We start from the raw sequence: 21,246 nt of genomic DNA, 5'->3' as shown, positions 1-21,246 counted from the left end.
TTTTGTTTAAATTTGTTCCTCATTGGTCCTCTGATTGGCTTACATTGAAATACTTATGACCCATTATGAGCAGCAGTTTAGAAATTACTTCGTTTTATAGTTTCATTTGGACTCCTCATATTGGTCCTTTGCACTTTGGAATACATTTGTGGTTTTCCATGTTCAAAGAGTCCGTCCATTTTACTCCATGTCAACACCCTCATTTTGTAGAGGTGGTTATTCCACGTGACACTCTATTCATATCTCTAAGGCTAAGGATAATTGTGCTTTTATTTTCAACTATTATTTTTTTCCTTCTGGCTGTATAGACTGAATTCTGTTGAGTTTAGGACATTGGGACTTCCTCTGAATAGAAGAGTACCTTTGGTTATACATAATTAAAAGCTTCTAGTTTACTCCAACATCACATCAAATTACTGTTATAATTCCTTTGATTTCAATCAGTTTGAAATATGTAAATATTTTTCATGTTCTAGATGAGAAATCTTTTCTTGTGAACCAAGTGACATAGTGTATATAAAGGTATCTAGCAGAGTGCTAAGCCTCAGGTAGAACTTCAGTAAATGCTCACTGAATCTGATTTTGAATAGGTGGAGTAAAAGGCATGATTCATGGACACATGGACCACTTACAAATGATTTAATAGAACTTTCAAGCTGTAGCACCTTCCATGGAGGAGTCCCTGTTATTGTCAAAAGAGACTAGGAAGTGCTGAAATATTTTTCTACATTGAATAGTTGAACCAAGTCTCAGGGAAAACCATCTGGGAATTATGATGTTTTGAAGAATGCATCGCCATTTATTATATTCTTTGAAATTAATTTGATCTATCATTGCTGCCAATTAAATGATAGAGGTAAGTGCTGGGAGCTAGTAAATAACTTGGAAAATATTTTACATAAAGTGTCCTATATTTTGTCCTATTTTATTTTGGATGTTGCATTAAAATACTTAATGAGGAATTAAAAATTAAATGGTAAAATGTATTTTTTGTTCTAGATTTGTGTTAACTTCCTAAGAGAACATCTTTCAAATTGGATTACAAAGTGCAACATATATAGTTTGAGATATCTAATGCATGTATTTGACCATTGGTGTTGGTAGAACTCACAGAGAATCTCCCTGGCTTTTTGTTCTACCCTCATTTACATCAGATACACTTTATACACACTTACAGTAAATGCAGGTGAGTGTTGGGAGTTGAAATTTGAAGAGTAATTTGGGGATCAGTGGGAAGAATATAATAGGCTAAGACATAGGAATTAAACCTAAATGCTCTTGGAAAATGCCATCTAATAGATAGTATCTGGTAGATATTTTAAAATCTATTTAGTAAGTAATATAATCTTTAGATATTAGGCATGCACAAAGGAGAACCATCTGGTGTATAAACTAACTGGAAGGAGATTAAAATGGTAGAGGTATATCTAGGTGGAGATCTCATAGATTTGAGCAACCTAAAATTTTTAGCCAAAAGTGGCTTTACTGGTCTAGACCTAATCATAATAGGTTAGAGCATTTTAAGTTTTTTTTTTAAAGATTTTATTTATTTATTCATGAGAGACACAGAGAGAGGCAGAGACATAGGCAGAGGGGGAAGCAGGCTCCATGCAGGGAGCTCAATGCGAGACTCCCTGGGCTGAAGGCAGTCGCTAAACCACTGAGCCACCCAGGCATTTTAAGTATTTGAATAACTATAAAGATTATTTAACGCATGGAACATTTTACTTACTGATGGATTCATGCATAATGTAATTAATATTTAATCTTTCCAGTTTATACTTTGTTTATGCTTTAAGATTATTATCAAAATGCAAATCCAACTAAACTAACTTGAATTCCAACTAAAGATGGATAAGCTTAGAGGTAGAAAGAAGAAAATAACTCAGTTTGCTTTACACATTTAAACATTTTATTTGAAATTAATAGTATATTCAAGGAGAAAGCAAATCTAAAAATATGCAGGGATCAAGAGATAGGGAGGAGACGGGAGATGTCACTGAAATAAAGAAATACCCTACCCTGATGCCTTCTCTAGCAAGGCAGGATATCTAGATACTTTGATTGATACATGTATTCACTGTGCTAATTCAGCACATCCAAGAGGGGCCTGATTAAGACTCATTATTTCTGATCGGCTTAGAAACGTCATGATGGGAATAAAATTGAACACTTCTTCAGAGATCAGAGCAGCTGGTTTAGCTTCCCATTTCATTCTTGATTAATCAGCAGCCTTGCTTTTAGCAGGTGGGCTCACAACAGGTGGGCTGGCAGCAGGTGGGCTGGCAGCAGTAGGAGCAGCAGGCTGGGCGGCAGCAGGACTGTCCACAGTAGGATGGGCGGCAGCAGGAGGCCTGGGCATGGTGCAGCTGGCAGCAGGTTGGGGGTGTGCAGCTCACCACGCAGCAGGGGGGCAGGCAGGTGTCCTCCACGCGGCAGTCAGGGCGACACCACCTGACTCGGCAGCTCAGAGCTCCACTGCCACCCTCCTGGCCACCACCAATGCCACAGCCAGTCCCACAGCAGCTAGTCTGACAGCAGCTGGGCTGGCAGCAGCTGGTCTGACAGCAAGTTGGCTGGCAGCAGCTGGTCTGACAGCAAGTTGGCTGGCAGCAGCTGGTCTGGCAGCTGGTTGGCTGGCAGCAGCTGGTCTGGCAGCTGGTTGGCTGGCAGCAGCTGGTCTGACAGCAGCTAGGCTGGCAGCAGCTGGAGCCACAGTTCCCACTGGTGGAGCAGGTGGGAAATCCACAGAAGCTAGTGGAGCAACAGGCCATGGTCAGAACTTAGGTTGAGAACTGGGTTGTTAAAGAGAAGTTTTTGAGTTTTGGCTGCACCTTCTACATCTGGCCTTTTATATATTTCCTAGAGCTGCCTATTTCCCTAACACTCAGCATTGTTCCTTGATACCATTTGCAAAGTAAGTCTCTGATTGGCTGATACTTGAGTTGTTTAGAAAGTTATAAATAGCATTTCAATAGACTGCTTGGTCATTATTCAATTAAATCTCATTATGTTTTGTCTTTGCTCTCTGGATCATTATGGAAGCCAATCAGAGCAACACCTCTTTATGCAAATCACATGACAGATTAGAGTTGGGCTAACCCTGGTTTGCTTTACCATACCTATCCTTTGTTAACCTTGAGACCCAGTTTATCTAAACTGAACATTTTCTTCCTAACTGATCATTAAATTAGGGATCAGGACTTCATAAAAAGAATTTGTTCAGATTTGGAATGACTGATATTAGGGTCATCAAAACATGGACTATCCAAATTAATCAACATCCAAAAGAACTATGCCTTTCTAGGATCTGTTTGTGCAAGTTATAGGACACTAAAAGCTCTAACCAGTATTTTTGCCTTCAACCACCAGTGTACATATTCCCAGTTGAAACCTTTAATGACTTTTGCTAGTAGATTGTTTTCTGACTCTACTAAATTAAAAATAAAATTCAGTGATGAATACGTGTTTTAACAAGTCAAACAGTACACAAGTGCATAAAAAAATTATTATTTTTCCTCTCTTTCCCAAAACATCCATCTGATCCAAAACTAGTACTTCAGAAATAACAGTTTGGTGCATATTCTTTGACACTTCTTCCTGCTTTTGCAGACATAAACCATAAATATATCTAGTTAAGTAAATAATGGGGTCTATATGTATTTATTTTTTTAAAAATTGTACTTATAGTGGGGCAGCCTGGGTGGCTCAGCGGTTTAGTGCCGCCTTCAGCCCAGGGCGTGATCCTGGAGACCCGAGATGGAGTCCCACGTCAGGCTCCCTGCATGGAGCCTGCTTTTCCCTCTGCCTGTGTCTCTGCCTCTCTCTCTCTCCTCTCTATGTTTCTCATGAATAAATAAATAAAATCTTTTAAAAAATTGTACTTATAATAAAATACATATAATATAAAATTTAACATCGTAACCATTTGAGTGCACTGTTCACTAGGCTGAAGCACATTCACTTTGGTGCGCAATCTCTAGAAGTCTTTTTAACCTCCAAAACTGAAACTGTGCATTAAAGAACAACTTTTCCATTCTTTTCTCCCTAGGCCTTTGGTAACCACTTTATCACTTTCCGTATTGATGAATTTGACCAACATAGGTGCCTCATATAAGTGGAATCATACAATATGTCTTTTTTATGAATGGCTTATTTCACTTAGCATAATGTCCTCAAGATTCACCCATGTTACAGAATATATCAGGATTTCCTTCCTTTTTAAGTCTGAATAATACTCCATTGGATGTATACACTACAGTTTGTTTATCCATTTATCCATTGATGGACATTGGGCTGCTTCCAACCTTTTGGCTGTTATGAGTAATATAACCATGAACTTGGGTGTACAAATATACTCTTCAAAATCATACTCTAAATTCTTTGGGTATATACCTAGAAGTGGAATTGCTGGGTTACATGGTAATTTTATTTTTAGTTTTTTTGGTAACTGCCATACTGTTTCCCATAGTAGCTGCACTATTTTACATTTCTACCAACAGTACACAAGGGTTCCAATTTCTCCACATCCTTGCTAGCACTTTTTTTTTTTGAGACTAGACAGTCTTGTGGGTATGAGGTTGTTTATCAGTTGTGGTTTTGATTTGCATTTCTGTAATGACTAGTGACATGAAAATGCCTTTTCAAATGTTTGTTGGCTATTTGTATAGACCTTCCCTACGACCCGGCAATTGCACTATTGGGGATTTACCCCAAAGATTCAGATGCAATGAAACGCCGGGACACCTGCACCCTGATGTTTCTAGCAGCCATGTCCACAGTAGCCAAACTGTGGAAGGAGCCTCGGTGTCCATCGAAAGATGAATGGATAAAGAAGCTGTGGTCTATGTATACAATGGAATATTACTCAGCCATTAGAAACGACAAATACCCACCATTTGCTTCAACGTGGATGGAACTGGAGGGTATTATGCTGAGTGAAGTAAGTCAATCGGAGAAGGACAAACAGTGTATGTTCTCATTCATTTGGGGAATATGAATAATAGTGAAAGGGAATATAAGGGAAGGGAGAAGAAATGTGTGGGAAATATCAGAAAGGGAGACAGAGCATAAAGACTTCTAACTCTGGGAAATGAACTAGGGGTGGTGGAGGGGGAGGACGGCGGGGGGTGGGGGTGAATGGGTGACGGGCACTGAGGGGGACACTTGACGGGATGAGCACTGGGTGTTATTCTGTATGTTGGTAAACTGAACACCAATAAAAATTAATTTATTAAAAAAATTTATCTTTATTTACTTTTACGTTTTTATTTTAGAGAGAGAGCAAGAGAGAGAGCAGGGAGGAGGGGCAGAGGGAGAAGGAGAGAGAGATAATCTTAACAGGCTCCATGCCCAGTGCAGAGCCCAATGTGGGGCTCCATCTCACCACCCTGAGATCATGACCTAAGCTGAAATCAGGAGTCTGATGCTTAACTGACAGAACCACCCAGGCCCCTTAATTTCTCTTTCTGATAGATTGTTGTTAGTATATAAAAATCTAGCTGATTTTGTATATTGATTTTGTATCCTGCAACTCTACTAAATTTGTTGATGAGTTCTAATCATTTTCTTCTAATTTTTTTCTTTTGGTGGAGTCTTTAGGGTGTTCTATATATCATATCATGTCATCTGCAAGTAGAGACAGTTTTACTTTTTTCTTTCTTATTTGGAAGCTTTTTGCCTCTTTTTCTTATCTAATTGCTCTAGCTGGAACTTCTAGTACTATGATAAATAGAATAAATAAAAGTGGGCACCCTTCTCTTTTTTACTAATCTTTTTTTTTTTTAAGGTTTTATTCATTCATTCATAAGAGACACTCAGAGAGAGGCAGAGACATACGCGGAGGGAGAAGCAGGCACTCTGTGGGGAGCCTGATGTGGGATTTGATCCCAAGACCCTGGGATCAAGCCCTGAGCTGAAGGTAGATGCTTGACCACTAAGCCACCCAGGTGTCCCTCTTTTTCCTAATCTTAGAGGAAAAGCTTTCTAGTCTTTTACCACTGAGAATGATGTTAGTGTGAGCTTTCATATATGGCTTTTATTAGGCTGATGTAGTTCCCTTCCACTCCTAGTTTGTTGAGTGGTTTTGTTTTCTGTTTTTTTTATTATTATGAAAGTGTTATATTCCATCAAATCCTTTTTTTTCCGTCTATTGAGATAACCAAGTGTTTTCTCCTCTTTGTTCTGTTATGTGTTGTATTACATTCATTGATTTTTGTCTGTTGAACCATCCTTGCATTTTAAGATAAAATCCCACTAGGTCATGGTGTATATAATCCTTTTACTGTACTGTTGAATTCTGTTTGATAGTATTTTGTTGAGGAATACTGCATCAATATTCTTCAGGGATACTGGTCTCTAGTTTTCTCGTAGTGTTTTTGGCTTTGGTATCAGGGTAATGCTAACCTCATAGAGTGAGTCTGGAAGTGTTCCCTCCTATTTATTTTGTTGGGAGAGTTGGAGGATGATTGGTTTCAACTCTTCTTTAAGTATTTGGTAGTATTTACCAGTGAAGCTTCTGGTACTTGGATTTTATTTGTTGGGAGGTTTTTTATTACTAATTTAATCTCCTTATTAGTTACAGATCTGTTCATATTTTTCTAGATTTTTCATGATTCATAGATAGATTTAAGATTTTTCTGTTTCTTTATGATTCATGATGGATTATGTGATTCTAGGAATTTATCCATTTTATCTAGGTTATCTAATTTTTTCCATATCTCATATGTATTAGTCATTCTTTTAAACAGCTATGCAATATTTCAGACTATGATCATACCACACTTTATTCAATCATCCCCCTGTTGATAAATCCTCAATTGTTTTTAGTTGGTGCTTTTGAAAAAAAAATCATAGAATTTTAAGCTAAGAGGGGACTTTAAAGGAGTCCAGCTTTAGGTGATTATGAGAACTAAATTGAACTAATTAAACTAAGCAGGCTTCTCACACTAGTTCTACCATTAAGTGATTCTGTGACCTCAGAAAAGTCACTTAATCCCTCTGAACATTGGTTTATTCATCTGTAAAATGAGATGATCTCTCAGACACCCCTGGGCTAAAATTGTGTAATTGCTCTACCATATCCTTCATTCCTTAAGGGCATGATCTGCCATGTCTGATCCATTTTAGTATTCTAGGTAGTGCCTTCTGCACCATCCTGAATGTGAGTACTCAGTAAATGCTTGTTGAATCAAGAAATGAATGAATGATGGGCAGTGTATTGTAACGATAAACAGCCAAATTTGCATTCTATTCTGCAAGTCACTTGTCATTTTACTTTATACTTTTTTCTCAAAAGGAGCTCTTAGGTAGTGCTACCTGAAAATGGTCAATAGCTAAAATCAAAGGAACAAGAAGACATTTCCATTTTTGTTCTGTTGTTCAAGGGTGTCTTCTGGGTTGGATCAGATCTCTAGAGGAAATGTTGGGAAAACTGATTCTCTGCTTACACGTTATCCTTTTTCATGCTTTCCAATCTTGATTTCCATTAACCCTTGAAAGAATAAAGCATTGTAATCTTAACCAAAGTATCCATTCATCTTTCGAGGGACACTGAGGCTCCTTCCACAGTTTGGCTATTGTGGACATTGCTGCTAGAAACATTGGGGTGCAGGTGTCTCAACTTTTCACTGCATCTGTATCTTTGGGGTAAATCCCCAGTAGTGCAATTGCTGGGTCATAGGACAGTTCTATTTTTAACTCTTTGAGGAACCTCCACACAGATTACCAGAGTGGCTTGTACCAGTTCACATTCCCACCAACAATGCAAGAGGGTTCCTCTTTCTCCACGTCTTCTCCAACATTTGTTGTTTCCTGTCTTGTTAATTTTCACTGAACATGAGAGACTCCTGACTCTGGGAAACGAACAAGGGATAGTGGAGGGGGAGGTTGGCAGGGGGATGGGGTGACTGGGTGATGGGCACTGAGGGATGCACTTGACAGGATGAGCACTGGGTGTTATACTATATGTTGGCAAATTGAATTCCAATACAAAATATTTAAAAAAAAATCTTAACTAAAGTATTTTTAATAGAAAAGAATTAACTTCAGTTCCCTCCAGTTCTTTTAAAAAAAGGATTTATTTATTTATTTTATTTATTTATTTTTAGAGGGGGAGAGAGAGAGAGACAGACAGACAGACACAGAGCAGAAGGGAGGAGCAGAAAGAGGAGAGCATCCCAGTCAGACTCTGAGTTAAGCCCAGAGCCCAGTGCAGGGCTTGATCCCCTGACCCAGAGATCACAACATGAGCTGAAACCAAGAGTCAGTCGCCTAACTGACTGAGCCACCCAAGAGCCCCTGGCTCCCTCCATTTCTAATTTCAAGAAACCACAAATTAATCCTAATCATTGTCTAAAATCTGCCCAGATTTATGAAGCATTTCCTGAGGCTGTATTTAAATATGTGTACGTTCATTGTATGTTAAACTTACATTTGTTATGTAGTATGTAAAATAAATGTATGTATTTCTAAGTGAAAATTTTATTTTATTTTTCATTTTTTGAAAATTTTAAACCAAATTCGTTACATTATTATCTTCACTTTCAGTTTAGAAACTGGAAAAAGAAAAGTAAAAATTTCTATCTAACCAAAAGTATATTTCCTCAGAGAGTCTTCCCCAACTTATAGCTCTCTTGCTTTACTCTTCAAGGCTACATATAAATGGAAGAGTGTAATATACTAGTTTATGTTACCACAGTTTGAAGATAGCCTGAAAGAACATTCCTCTAATAGACTTGAAAAACATACATCATATTCTGGCTCTGGATTCAGAGTTCCCGATTTCTGTAACTCTATGGAAACATTTTGTGAGGTCAAGATATGGAAATAGAGCCTGTGCCACTTCTGAGGCCCTATATAACTGCCTTTGCTTTATCTTTCTATGGGGATTAACATCCATTGGATCTGATCAAATTTCCTAGACAGCAATGTGGGATATCCAAAACAGACTAAAATCTTTAGTGACTTTTTATGAAATACATATCACGAACACACTCAATGAAGAAGAATAGATATGTTTGTTGCACCAAATAAAATTTAATAGACCTTGGTATATTAATTCCCATTCATAAAAACTGCAGCTTGCAGAATGGTGGCATAGTGGAGGTGTACATATCTGAGAAGGACAGATGGTTCTTCTGTGGCATCAGTGGCACTGAGTCATAGAGAGTAAATTCACATGCGTCCTGAAGGCAATTTCTTGAGTTAAATTTATATTTTGGCAATCTCAGTGGGGAGAATGAGGTCTTTCCAGAATTGAATGGAATCAGATCTGTGAGGCCCAAATGTGTGGTATCCCCCACAACAAAATCCATATAAAAGTTCAAGAATTTGTTAGTGGTCCATGAGAAGTGGAGGAGAAAATTAGCTCATGAATTGATTTGGAAGTTGAAACTTCAAATCAAAAATCAACAACCTGGCTTTTAGCAGGTGGGCTCACAACAGGTGGGCTGGCAGCAGGTGGGCTGGCAGCAGTAGGAGCAGCAGGCTGGGCGGCAGCAGGACTGTCCACAGTAGGATGGGCGGCAGCAGGAGGCCTGGGCATGGTGCAGCTGGCAGCAGGTTGGGGGTGTGCAGCTCACCACGCAGCAGGGGGGCAGGCAGGTGTCCTCCACGCGGCAGTCAGGGCGACACCACCTGACTCGGCAGCTCAGAGCTCCACTGCCACCCTCCTGGCCACCACCAATGCCACAGCCAGTCCCACAGCAGCTGGTCTGACAGCAGCTGGGCTGGCAGCAAGTTGGCTGGCAGCAGCTGGTCTGGCAGCTGGTTGGCTGGCAGCAGCTGGTCTGACAGCAGCTAGGCTGGCAGCAGCTGGAGCCACAGTTCCCACTGGTGGAGCAGGTGGGAAATCCACAGAAGCTAGTGGAGCAGCAGGCCATGGTCAGGAGCTGGGTTGAGAGTTGAGTTGCTAAGAGAAGTTTTTGAGATTTGGTGGTGACTTCCACGCTGGGCCTTTTATAAGGCTTGGCTAGCTATGATTTACATAATTCTCAAAATCTCTTTCTTGTTTGTGTATAAATAATCTGTCTCTGAATAATAATTGCCCTATTCCTGAGTTATTTTTCAACCTCTAAAAGGCTTTTAAAGTTCATTTTATTTGGTCTACAATTAGTATTCTTTACCACAGTCAAGTAATCATTGGCATTCATTGGCTACACATCCCACAGTCCCTCATATTTGTTAAAATTTGGTCATTGCCCTAAGAATAATGGGCAATGACCAATAATGCCTCATCTTTAAGGAGTGTCAGTATTACTCAATGTTGATCCTAATAATCGAGCTCTTGGGCCTCACATGACAGTTTAATTCCCAGCAACATGGCCCTGATGTCAACTACTGCCCATTTATCTTTCTTATCTTCAATTTGACTGTGAAACAAAGTGATCCAGCTGGCCAAAAAGGGATGCTTTTTGGGTGACTGAGAAATGTGGATGAATTGTTACTGATCACAGTTTCTGGAGCACTTGGGTGCCCAAATGGTTCTGACTACTTTGCCTGTATCAGTTCGTTTAATTTTTACTGCGATCTCATGAGCCACGCCTATAGCTACTCCCATCATCCATGTAATGAAACTGAGCCTCAAACAGATTTACATCTCTTGCCTAGTTTCACAGCAAGAAGTGGTGAATCTGAATTTTTTTAAAGATTTTATTTATTCATTCATGAGAGACAGAGAGAGAGAGAGAAAGAGGCAGAGACACAGGCAGAGGGAGAAGCAGGCTCCATGCAGGGAGCCCAATGTGGGACTCGATCCCAGGTGTCCAGGATCATGCCCTGGGCCGAAGGCAGCGCTAAACCATTGAGCCCCCCGGGCTGCCCTGAATCTGAGATTTGAACGCACATCATCTGACTCCAGACTAAACTCTTTCAACCAAGTATAGTCAATACTTTTTTCCAGGGTGCCTGGGTGGCTCAGTCGGTTAAGCTTCTGCCTTCTGCTCAGGTCATGATCCCAGTGTCCTAGGATGGACACAGCTCCCTGCTCAGTGGAGAGTCTGCTTCTCCCTCTGTCTCTGCCCTCCTCCCTGCTTGTGATCTCTCCCTCTCTCTCTCTCTTTCTCTCTCTCACACACACATGCACACACTCTCTCTCTTAAATAAATAAAATCTTAAAAAATACTGTTTTCCAAATGTAAGCAATTGTTCTAGAGAAAATCAAAGGGTAAGAAAAGATGTAAAAATGTGGCCCACTTTCAAACTTTTTTTAGAGTCAAAGGAAGAAAGGCAGCACTTAGGGTGAGTAGCAACACAATTAGAGGCTTCTCTGAAAATTTTATTTTTTAACTATATAATAAGCACATTTCAAGAAAATCTCAAGTGCTAAAAAGGTTATTAACCTATTTGACTTGTGACTTTATCTAAATTTTGATATTAGAATGTCCTATAGTTTAAATGTCCTTAACTGCATAAAAATCACACTCAGTGTATTAACACTGGAGCATGTGTATTAGATCTGCAATATGCAGTTTACTGTACATATTAGAAACTAGTCCAACTCACTGAAAGCTAATATAATTCGAATTTGTGCAGGTGCAATGAAAGGTGACCTGGTCTCTGTTGAGTATGGATTCTATTATAGGGACATGAATTTTAAAATGCTACTTATATAGGTTGAATCAGAATACCAGGTGTTCAGTCCTGCTTCTCCAGAAATGACAGTTTTGAGTTAAGATCATAACTCTTCCCAAGTCAGAATTAAGACACTTTCAAATCCCACATCAAATTTTGAGTTAAAAGGTATGTGAATTTTTTTGCCTCCTCTCCTTAAGCAAATCTACATCACAGATTCTTTGATTAACTAATTTTTCTACCTTGGATGTTTGGAATATGTAGATTTGTCACCATTACAATCTCAGGAGCTATTTAATTCATATTTAAATTCAGTAGAATCTCTGATACTAAAAACATTTATCTCCCCTTGCAAACAATTCAGATGTTTGAGGAGTTGAAATACCTCCTGATAAAGGCACTGGAGATAGTAATGTTGTTTGTTAAATCTCTATTTCTGTACTTTTCTGGTGTGGCACTGTTTTTAGCAGCTAACATTGGTGCAAAACTTAACTCAGTTTTCATGTTTCTGGGCTTTAATTGCCTTCAGAGAATTATTAAGAATAAGATATTCTAGTAAGGGTTCTCCAGAGAAACAGAACTAATAGGATGTGTGTGTGTGTGTGTGTGTGTGTGTGTGTGTGTATTTATTGTGAGGGATTGGCTCACACAGATATGGAGCCTGAGAAGTCCCACCAGGAGCAGTGAAGTCTAAAGGCAGAAAATGGATGTCCCAGCTTGAGCTATAGAACAGTTCACCCTTTCTCTGCCTTTTTGTTCTATTCCGGGTCTCAATGGAGTAGATGATACCCACCCACATTGGTGAAGACAATCTTCTTTACTCATTCTGCAGATTCATATGTGAATTCCTTCTGTAAACACCTTCACAGACATACCCAGGAATCATGTTTTACCAGCTCTCTTTTAAACCATATCTCCTTTAAACCAGTCAAGTTGATACATAAGATTAACCATCACATAAGGTATGACACTTAAAATTTGAGAATTCTACTCCTCTGCCACAGACAAATCTGAACATTCCCTTACCTTCCCAAATAAATTAAGAAAATAAAATTATTTTCTCCTACCGCTTAAATCCACTTCTTCTTGATTGGTTCTCATACAGAGTAAGAAGTTATAATCATTCATGATGTTTCTGTGTAGATTTTCTGTCCTGTTTAAATGCTGGATATCTTTATCTGTGGTCTTCTTTGAGAAAAGAATGCTAGTCATTTTACATTTAAAACTATTTTATTACTTTGCTTATTCTCTTTGGTTTTCATTGCTTCATTTAAGTGATGGGGCCCAGACACAGTAGTACCAAAAGAAGAAAGGATGTGTTTGTTTTTTATTATTGAATGTTTACCTTCTGTTTATAGATACTTATATATTGAGTTATTTTTCTTTAAGAGATCAAGATTCTGAGTTTCTTATTGTAAATTTTGGGGCTTCTCTCAATTCCTTAAAGTCCATTTTACTAGTTCTCTAATTCAGTTGCCTCTGCCTTACTTTCCTGAGTGATAAGATATGGTTGATATGCCAACCAGTTGAACATCCCCAATTTTTTATTCTATATCAAGTAATAAGATCTTCTTCTCTTCTGCATGTCCACTTGGCTCTTTTGGTGCTTCAATCTGAAGCCCTTCTAAGTAAAAGGTGCATCCAACCTAAGTCTTCCTAATCTGTTGGAAGCTAAGAGAGTGGTATATGAGGGACGTAGAGTGTTGAACATGTTTTAGACACATTGTGTATGAATGTGTAGGTTGTGCCCTGATGGGAGGCTCTGTCCTCTCAGAGGAGGGAGAACCTTTTTCACACAAAGATGCTATAGGATCAGTAAGCTGTATATTCTATAGACTGTGTCTACCTAAAGGTGGTGCTTTTTTTCTAATGCTGGTTAAGTCGTGTTAGTGGAAACCCCATCCCTTTGACTTAGTTTTTTAAGTTGAAGTGAAATTCACATAATGTATACTAAACCATTTTAAAATGTACAATTGAATGACTTTTAGTGCATCCATAATGTTTTGCAACCGCCATTCCTTTCTCTAGCTTAAAAACTTTTTCATCAACTAATAATCTTTAGTAATCATTCCCCATTTCCCTTTATCTCCTGCTACTCGTTTACCACTTTGATTTTATAATTAAAAATTTTATCCATTAAAATGGAAGGTCTTATTATGTGTTTTTTTATTTCATCCTTGCTTCATTCTAGACCTCTCTCTCTGGAGATTAGAATAAGACTGGACATAGTGAATGCCAGTATCATGCTTGCTTAAACCCTTCCTGTAATGAATATTCGTTTTCTACTTAACAATACATGAAAGAACTGTATAGATGTTATAGAAACATTAGTTGAAATTCCCTTTCATCATTTTCCAAAGTATATTTTGAGGAATACTAGTGTTACAGGATGTTAGTTAATAATAAATAAATGGAAGATTCCCTGATTAAATCAATTTGGGAATAATAGTTTTAGAGCTTTCTTTAATATTCTATTGTGCTTTATATAAACCTTAAAGATGGTGAAAATGCATGCAACATTATTTGACCACTGAATACTTTTTCCCTATTGGGTATCTGAAGAGACTAATTGTCAGTGCATTATTACCTGTTTAGGAAATAATCTATCCTCTGCCTGAGAGGGATCTTGTAAGCAATGAAAGTCAATTCTCTTATTTTCCAGGCCTTCAACTGGTGCCCAGGCAGGCAAAAGGCCTTGCTCAATAATCCATAGATTCTTAGTTACCAAGTAGTGACAAGAACTCAGGATGCCTTTACATCTTATGCTAGTAATTTGAAATCTTATGTTTACTGTCTTTCCAATTATGTATTACCCTTTTATACCCTTGATAATTGAAAGAATTGTACACTGAGTCATGTGACTGAAATAAAAAGATTTGGTAACACCTCAAGAAGCTAAATGACATAAAAATTCCTTTTTGTAAAATTGATCTTCTGGAACACCTAGCCCATCAGTTTGCATATGTGAGGACCTTGGGGAATAATTCTTAAATACCGATAGATTCTTTTTTTTTCTGATAGATTCTTTTAATAATAGATTTTGGCTGCAGATATTAGACTATTTAATGGCAAAACAAAGAAAATCCATCTTTCAAAGACCTTTATAACAGGACAAAAATTAAGAAAACCATACTGTCATAGCATAGTTATTGAGATTTTGAAAAATCCAAGTACCCAATAGCAATAAAAAATTCCAAAGAAAAGAAAGCTCCAACAATGACTTCATCACTGAAGAATAAAAATTTTATTAAATCCCAACTCCAAAGAGCTGTTGAGCTGCTTCAGATATTTATAGTAAAATTTTACATATTTCTCTTAAACTTGTAGGACTTCTGTTCATATCGAGGTTTATGAAATATTTTTGGTCTTCAATTATAAATTAATTCACATCTTAGGAAAATTATGTAGTCATGTGATAAGAGTTTGCAAGCTGGATTTTGAGTATTAGAGCTCAGATGTTGTTGGGACTCTACATTGGCTCATTTTGAAGGACCAGTTTCTCAGGATTCCTTTAGAATGAGGTTTTCAACAAGTAGACTGGCAGCAGGTGGGCTGGCAGCAGGTGGGCTGGCAGCAGTAGGAGCAGCAGGCTGGGCGGCAGCAGGACTGTCCACAGTAGGATGGGCGGCAGCAGGAGGCCTGGGCATGGTGCAGCTGGCAGCAGGTTGGGGGTGTGCAGCTCACCACGCAGCAGGGGGGCAGGCAGGTGTCCTCCACGCGGCAGTCAGGGCGACACCACCTGACTCGGTAGCTCATACCTCCACTGCCACCCTCCTGGCCACCACCAATGCCACAGCCAGTCTCACAGCAGCTGGTCTGACAGCAGCTGGGCTGGCAGCAGCTGGTCTGACAGCAAGTTGGCTGGCAGCAGCTGGTCTGGCAGCTGGTTGGCTGGCAGCAGCTGGTCTGACAGCAGCTAGGCTGGCAGCAGCTGGAGCCACAGTTCCCACTGGTGGAGCAGGTGGGAAATCCACAGAAGCTAGTGGAGCAGCAGGCCATGGTCAGGAGCTGGGTTGAGAGTTGGGTTGCTTAGTGGAGTTTCTGAGTGAGAGCTGCTTATTCCACTTGGGCCTTTTATAGGTCTTGGCCAGTTCCTTTGTTTGTGATGGACAGCATTTTTATCTTGTTACTCTTTAAACAAGCTTTTCCAGAGTCCTTTGATTGTTCAAATATTGAGTTATTTTAAATGCATCCTCAGATTGGTTTTTCCTTATTGCTCAGCTAATATTCACTAAATGTTTCGTCCTTAATAGAAATGTTATTGTTTCATTTCCAAACAATGCTGTAATTTCTCCTCAAGTCTCAGCTTCCATTCTGCATCACATGACAAAGTGACTCTCACTCATAAGATGATGTGATTTTAGGGTCATATTCACCAAACTCAAATCTCCAGAAAAAATTAGTAACAATTGACTTTCCTATGTAAGACATTTTAATTTTTTTATTAATAAGATTTTAGTCTCTATAGTTAGTCAGATAGAAACTCTGATAAACTTCACATTGATAGAAATCCATAGATTTTTCCAGAAATTGGATCTCTCCCAATTTCCATGATCTCTCCTGAATCTCACACTTCAGACTTGAGAAAACATCACTCAGGAAGATGTAGAGAATAAAAACTGTTCCATTCCAATTTACTACAGATATTTTATTAGCCAAAATTTAAAAGAAAGGCTAAAATTCATAGCCAATAATGAGGAAAATACCACACAGAAATGTAAGTGTAATTTACATTTTTCTATGAACGATAAAAATCACTGCTATATAGATTATCTAGACAGTATTTATTTCTCATAAGTGGGATTTATTTTCAATTTATGTAATCACCATGTGTCCTGTGAAAGGATATTAGACCAAAGAGCACAACAATTGAATTTACGAAGGGGAACCACTAAAAGGAAAAGCAGGAGTTAGGAAATATCCTTTCTGGATTACAGTGCATATAAGGCAGGGTAGGAAATGAATGATAAAATATCATTCAATAGGTATAGGTGGAAAAGGATTGATATTTTGATATAGACCACTTTTAATTTCCCCTCACCACCAGCCAATGTTAGAATACTGTTGAATCTAGGAATGACTATAATTTGGAGAGGTAAGTGACTAGCTGCTCCATTTACACAGTACATAGCCAGAAAGCTGGATATACATTAAGCAAAATAAATTTGAAACAGTTTTGGTGGTTGCCAAAAGAAAGAACATGTTGTCAAAAGAAGAATGTGTAGTGTTTACATGGGGGGAAATGAAAAAAAGAAGTGGTGGCCAAAAGAGCATATTATTGCTATTTGTGGTAGGTTTATTCTTTCCTTCCAATCTTGAATAGAAGCACATAGTTAGCTTTTTATGAGGTGGAAGTATTGGTATGAACAGTGATAGAATTACATTAGAATGTGATTCATGCCAGTATCAAGAAAGATATTCATGTCATATGATAACCATGACCACATGAAGTTGAAAAGTGGTTGAAGGAATCATCAAGTATCAGAGATCAAAAACAATAAATTGTTTTGTCCAAACATTTGATTGTATAGTTATAGAAACTGACATTTTTAAAAGAAACTGACATCATTGTTTTTATAAGTATCAAATGTTTATTAAATCATCATATTATGCACAGAGCAACTAAAGGGTTGTGCAGAAGGGAGGTTCAATCTGTCTGCCTCATATCTTTTTTTTAATAAATTAATTTTTATTGGTGTTCAATTTACCAACATACAGAATAACACCCAGTGCTCATCCCGTCAAGTGTCCCCCTCAGTGCCCGTCACCCATTCACCCCCACCCCCTGCCCTCCTCCCCCTCCACCACCCCTAGTTCATTTCCCAGAGTTAGAAGTCTTTATGTTCTGTCTCCCTTTCTGATATTTCCCACCCATTTCTTCTCCCTTCCCTTATATTCCCTTTCACTATTATTCATATTCCCCAAATGAATGAGAACATACACTTTTTGTCCTTCTCCGATTGACTTACTTCACTCAGCATAATACCCTCCAGTTCCATCCACGTTGAAGCAAATGGTGGGTATTTGTCGTTTCTAATTGTCTGCCTCATATCTTGCTCTAGTGTACAAATCATTGTAGTACTGATAGGAGGGATGAATCAAGGAAAAGATTCAAATATACTAACATCCATCCTTATAGTTTTAAGTTGGAACACTGATTTTTTGCTATAGACTGCTTTTAATTTCCTCTTGGCATCAGTTGATGTTAGACTACTACTGAGTCTAGGAGTGGCTGCATTTTGGAGAGATTAGTGACTTGCTTATTCACACAATAGACAGCCAGAAGAGCTGGGTATAAAACTTCTATCTCTCCCTCCTACATCAATTCATTTTATTTTATACCATGCTGTTTTCCAGGATCAATTAAGTATTAAAACTCTTTGTCTCCTTATTTTTAAAAAATACTTTAAAATAGCTCAAGAATAGAAATACTAATAGTGGGCAGAAATGCTATGGAGTAGTAAACATACAGTAAATAAGCATGAATATGTTAAGATTCTTTTAGGTGTCTTCTGACAGAAGAATTTTACCTAAAGCTGCAATAACACATTTGATTTTTTAAAATATTTTATTTATTTATTAATTAGAGACAGAGACATAGGCAGAGCAAGAAGCAGGCTCCCTGCAGGGAGACTGTTAAGGGACTCGATCCCAGGACCTCAGGATCACATCCTCAGCTGAAGGCAGATGCTCAACTGCTGAGCCACCTAGGCATCCCAACACATTTCATTCTTAACTATTTGTTTCCCACAATTAGGTAATATATCTTCTGAGTTTCTATGTCTGCCCTACTCTTTGTGTCTTCTTTATTCCATGGCTATCATTGTAGGTCAGTTCTTACTGTATATCACTTGGACCAGTACAATGGCCTCTTGAATTGTTTCTGTATAGCTATTATATGTCTAGCCTTTGGCCTTATTTTTGATAAGCAGCTACCATAAGGATCATGCTGATACCCAGTACCCTTTGTGCCATTCACTTGCCCCAAGACTTTCAAAAGCTCCCTAGTACTTACTGCACTAAGGACACACTCCTTTGGTTAGTATTCAAAGCATACACATTTTCCAAATTTATTTTCCGCGATCATTCTACATATATCCAGTGTTCCCAGCCAAACTATCCTCTGAACAGTCCCTCTCTCCATACCTTCATGTGTATTATTACCAGTGTTGAGAATGCCATCGTCTTTTATACCTGCATGCCAAAATCTTAACCTATACAAAATCCTAGCTCCCTTCTCAGTTTTCCTTGTTCACCCTCCCTAGTCAATACCGATTTCTCTGTTGACACCAATGTATGTTGCACTTTTTTTCATTTTATAATTTTTAGTTGCATCATTGTGAATTTCTTTTATCTTCCTAGAAGTTTCTTGAAGAGGGGACCATTTTTAACTCAATTTTAATTTTCTCATATACCATCTAGCCTGTGACTTGCAGATGGTAGGCAATCAGTATATTTTATATGTTGGCAAATTGATTTAAGTAAAATAAAAAATAAACTTAATGAAAAAAATTAGAATGAACAAGTAAAACCAAAAATATATTTTCTAGGCCAAAGATGAGAAGTTTATTAGAAAACAAGCATGCCGCAAGATCTAAGATCGACAGTGGGAAGAAGGGAGTTGATAGTGTTACAAAGACTTGAGAACAGCCCAAGTCTTAATAAGTGAGCCTGTATTTCCATTCAACCTCTGGTTGACTTGGGGTCTTGATAGTTCAGGGCAGGAGGTTTGTTAGGTAGAGATGGGAGTACGACGTTTCCAGAAAGTTGATAGCTTGTTCTAGACAGTCGATACACTTCTTAGCAGCAGGGGGAGGTTCTGCAGGTGGTGCGGCAGGGGGCAGGCTGGCAGCAGGAGGGGCGGCAGCAGGGCGCCTGCACAGAGATGGGCTGGCAGCAGGTGGAGGCCCAGCAGCAGGGGCGGCAGACCACGGCAGTGCAGGACGTGGGGCAGCAGCTGATGGGGCGGCAGCAGCCCTCCTGCAGGGAGCAGGGGTCACAGCACACAGGGCGGCGGCAGGGCTCACAGATGGGGCGCGTGCAGCGGCAGGTGCAGGTCACGGGGCGGCACACAGTGGTCTGGCAGCTCACGGGGCGGCAGCAGCAGGGGTCGCGGCAGCAGGAGGGCTGGCAGCAGGAGGGCTGGCAGCATTCTGTGCCACAGCCCTGGGAGGAGCAGATGGAACCACAGCAGGAGCCGGACATGGTGATATGTGGGGCTGTTTAGGTTTGGACTGATGAGAGGATTTGGGTGTTGTCAGGTGTGAATGTCTTTGTCCTGCTTTGGGCCCTTTATATACCCTGCTCAGGTGCTGATGACACCCCACCCCCCATTTATCTTTTGGCCAATTAAGTAGGATTTTGTTTTGACTAAATGATTGCATTGCTTGTGACATACTCATGATCTCATTACAGAACTCTTGTTGCATTCCTAAATATGGATATATACATGCTGTTCATCATCAAAATCTAAGCACTCACAGTCATTTTAGGTGATAGCAGCTCTTGATGCATATTTTGGGTAGATAAGCACCTGATGAATCTTGGAGAAAATGATCCTAAAAGAACTGCAAGTTTTAAAATAAATTAAATATATAGGGGTTTCTAGAGAACTGACTGGATCTTGTACTTGACCCTTAGGAGATGCCCTGAGAAACCTGTATGTGAATCAGACAGGTATTAGACATGTCCTTGGGTGTAGACTCCTTAGGACTTTATTGACCTATCACTTGATAATGGAATGCATGTACCTTGAATAAGACTGCAGCTCAGATAACTTGTTGGGAAAGATAAAAGGTTATTTTTGTAAACCAGCTAAGAATTGGAATAAAATATCCACAGCTGCCCTCCATTGTTTTTCTTTTCTTTTCTTCTGTTCAGGCTTGAGCAACTGTCGTCCTTCTGGCTACAGAATGTTGATTTTTATCTCTGAGACATGACATTTTTTTTTATATTTGCCTTTCTTGTGTATATGATAAAGAATCATGTAATGGGAAATTTTTTCTTAATATATTTGACATGGGCACTATGACTGACAAGATGGAGGGTTTCTAACCAGCATTGCTGACGTAGACAATACATTGATCAGAAAACTTATATAGGGGACTGCATAGCTGTTCTGTGACAGTACTGCTGGAAGTGTGGTAGACATGCTTCTTAGGAAAGGGTCATCAGAGGCTCTTGGGGAATTGCATGGGGGGAAGAAGTCTCGTTACTTTTCAGCTTTTCCCTCTTATTATTCACCAGGCAGGGTTTTGAGTCACTTTAGGATCATTCCCATCATTCAAAAGAATGTACCTCAAGCCCCAGGAACTAAAGCTCCCCAAATGGATTTTTAAACATAATTTTAAAAGTTTAAAAGGAATATAAACTGACTGAATATATAGTCATAACTGAGGAGACAGAAGAGGGAGAAATGAAGCATGGTCTCATCAATGAAGACCTTCAACTCTCTCATATTTCATGTTCTATCTCTTATCCAGGGACCCACATGACTTTTTTTTTCAAAGCATAACCAGAACCAAGATAAAAACTTGTATATTCTGCTCTTTTTTGTTGTTCTTTTTCTTTGTCCCAGTTTTATTGAGATATAAGTGACATACAACATTGTGTAAGCTTGAAGTGTACATTGTGATTTGGTGCATGTATATATTGCAAGATGCTTACTGCAATAAG

The 21,246-nt window shown here is 38.9% G+C and overlaps 1 pseudogene; it reads right to left on the bottom strand.

Annotated features, from left to right (window-relative positions):
• Positions 1-1,889: 1,889 nt before the first annotated feature.
• On the bottom strand, positions 1,890-19,845 carry LOC129511033 (keratin-associated protein 10-7-like; annotated as a pseudogene).
• Positions 19,846-21,246: the final 1,401 nt, after the last annotated feature.

The sequence above is a fragment of the Nyctereutes procyonoides genome, unplaced genomic scaffold, assembly GCF_905146905.1.
Source record: "Nyctereutes procyonoides isolate TBG_1078 unplaced genomic scaffold, NYPRO_anot_genome, whole genome shotgun sequence".
Classification (NCBI taxonomy): domain Eukaryota; kingdom Metazoa; phylum Chordata; class Mammalia; order Carnivora; family Canidae; genus Nyctereutes; species Nyctereutes procyonoides.
The sequence above is the reverse complement of the archived record's forward strand: the minus strand, read 5'-3'. Positions and strand labels throughout refer to the sequence as shown.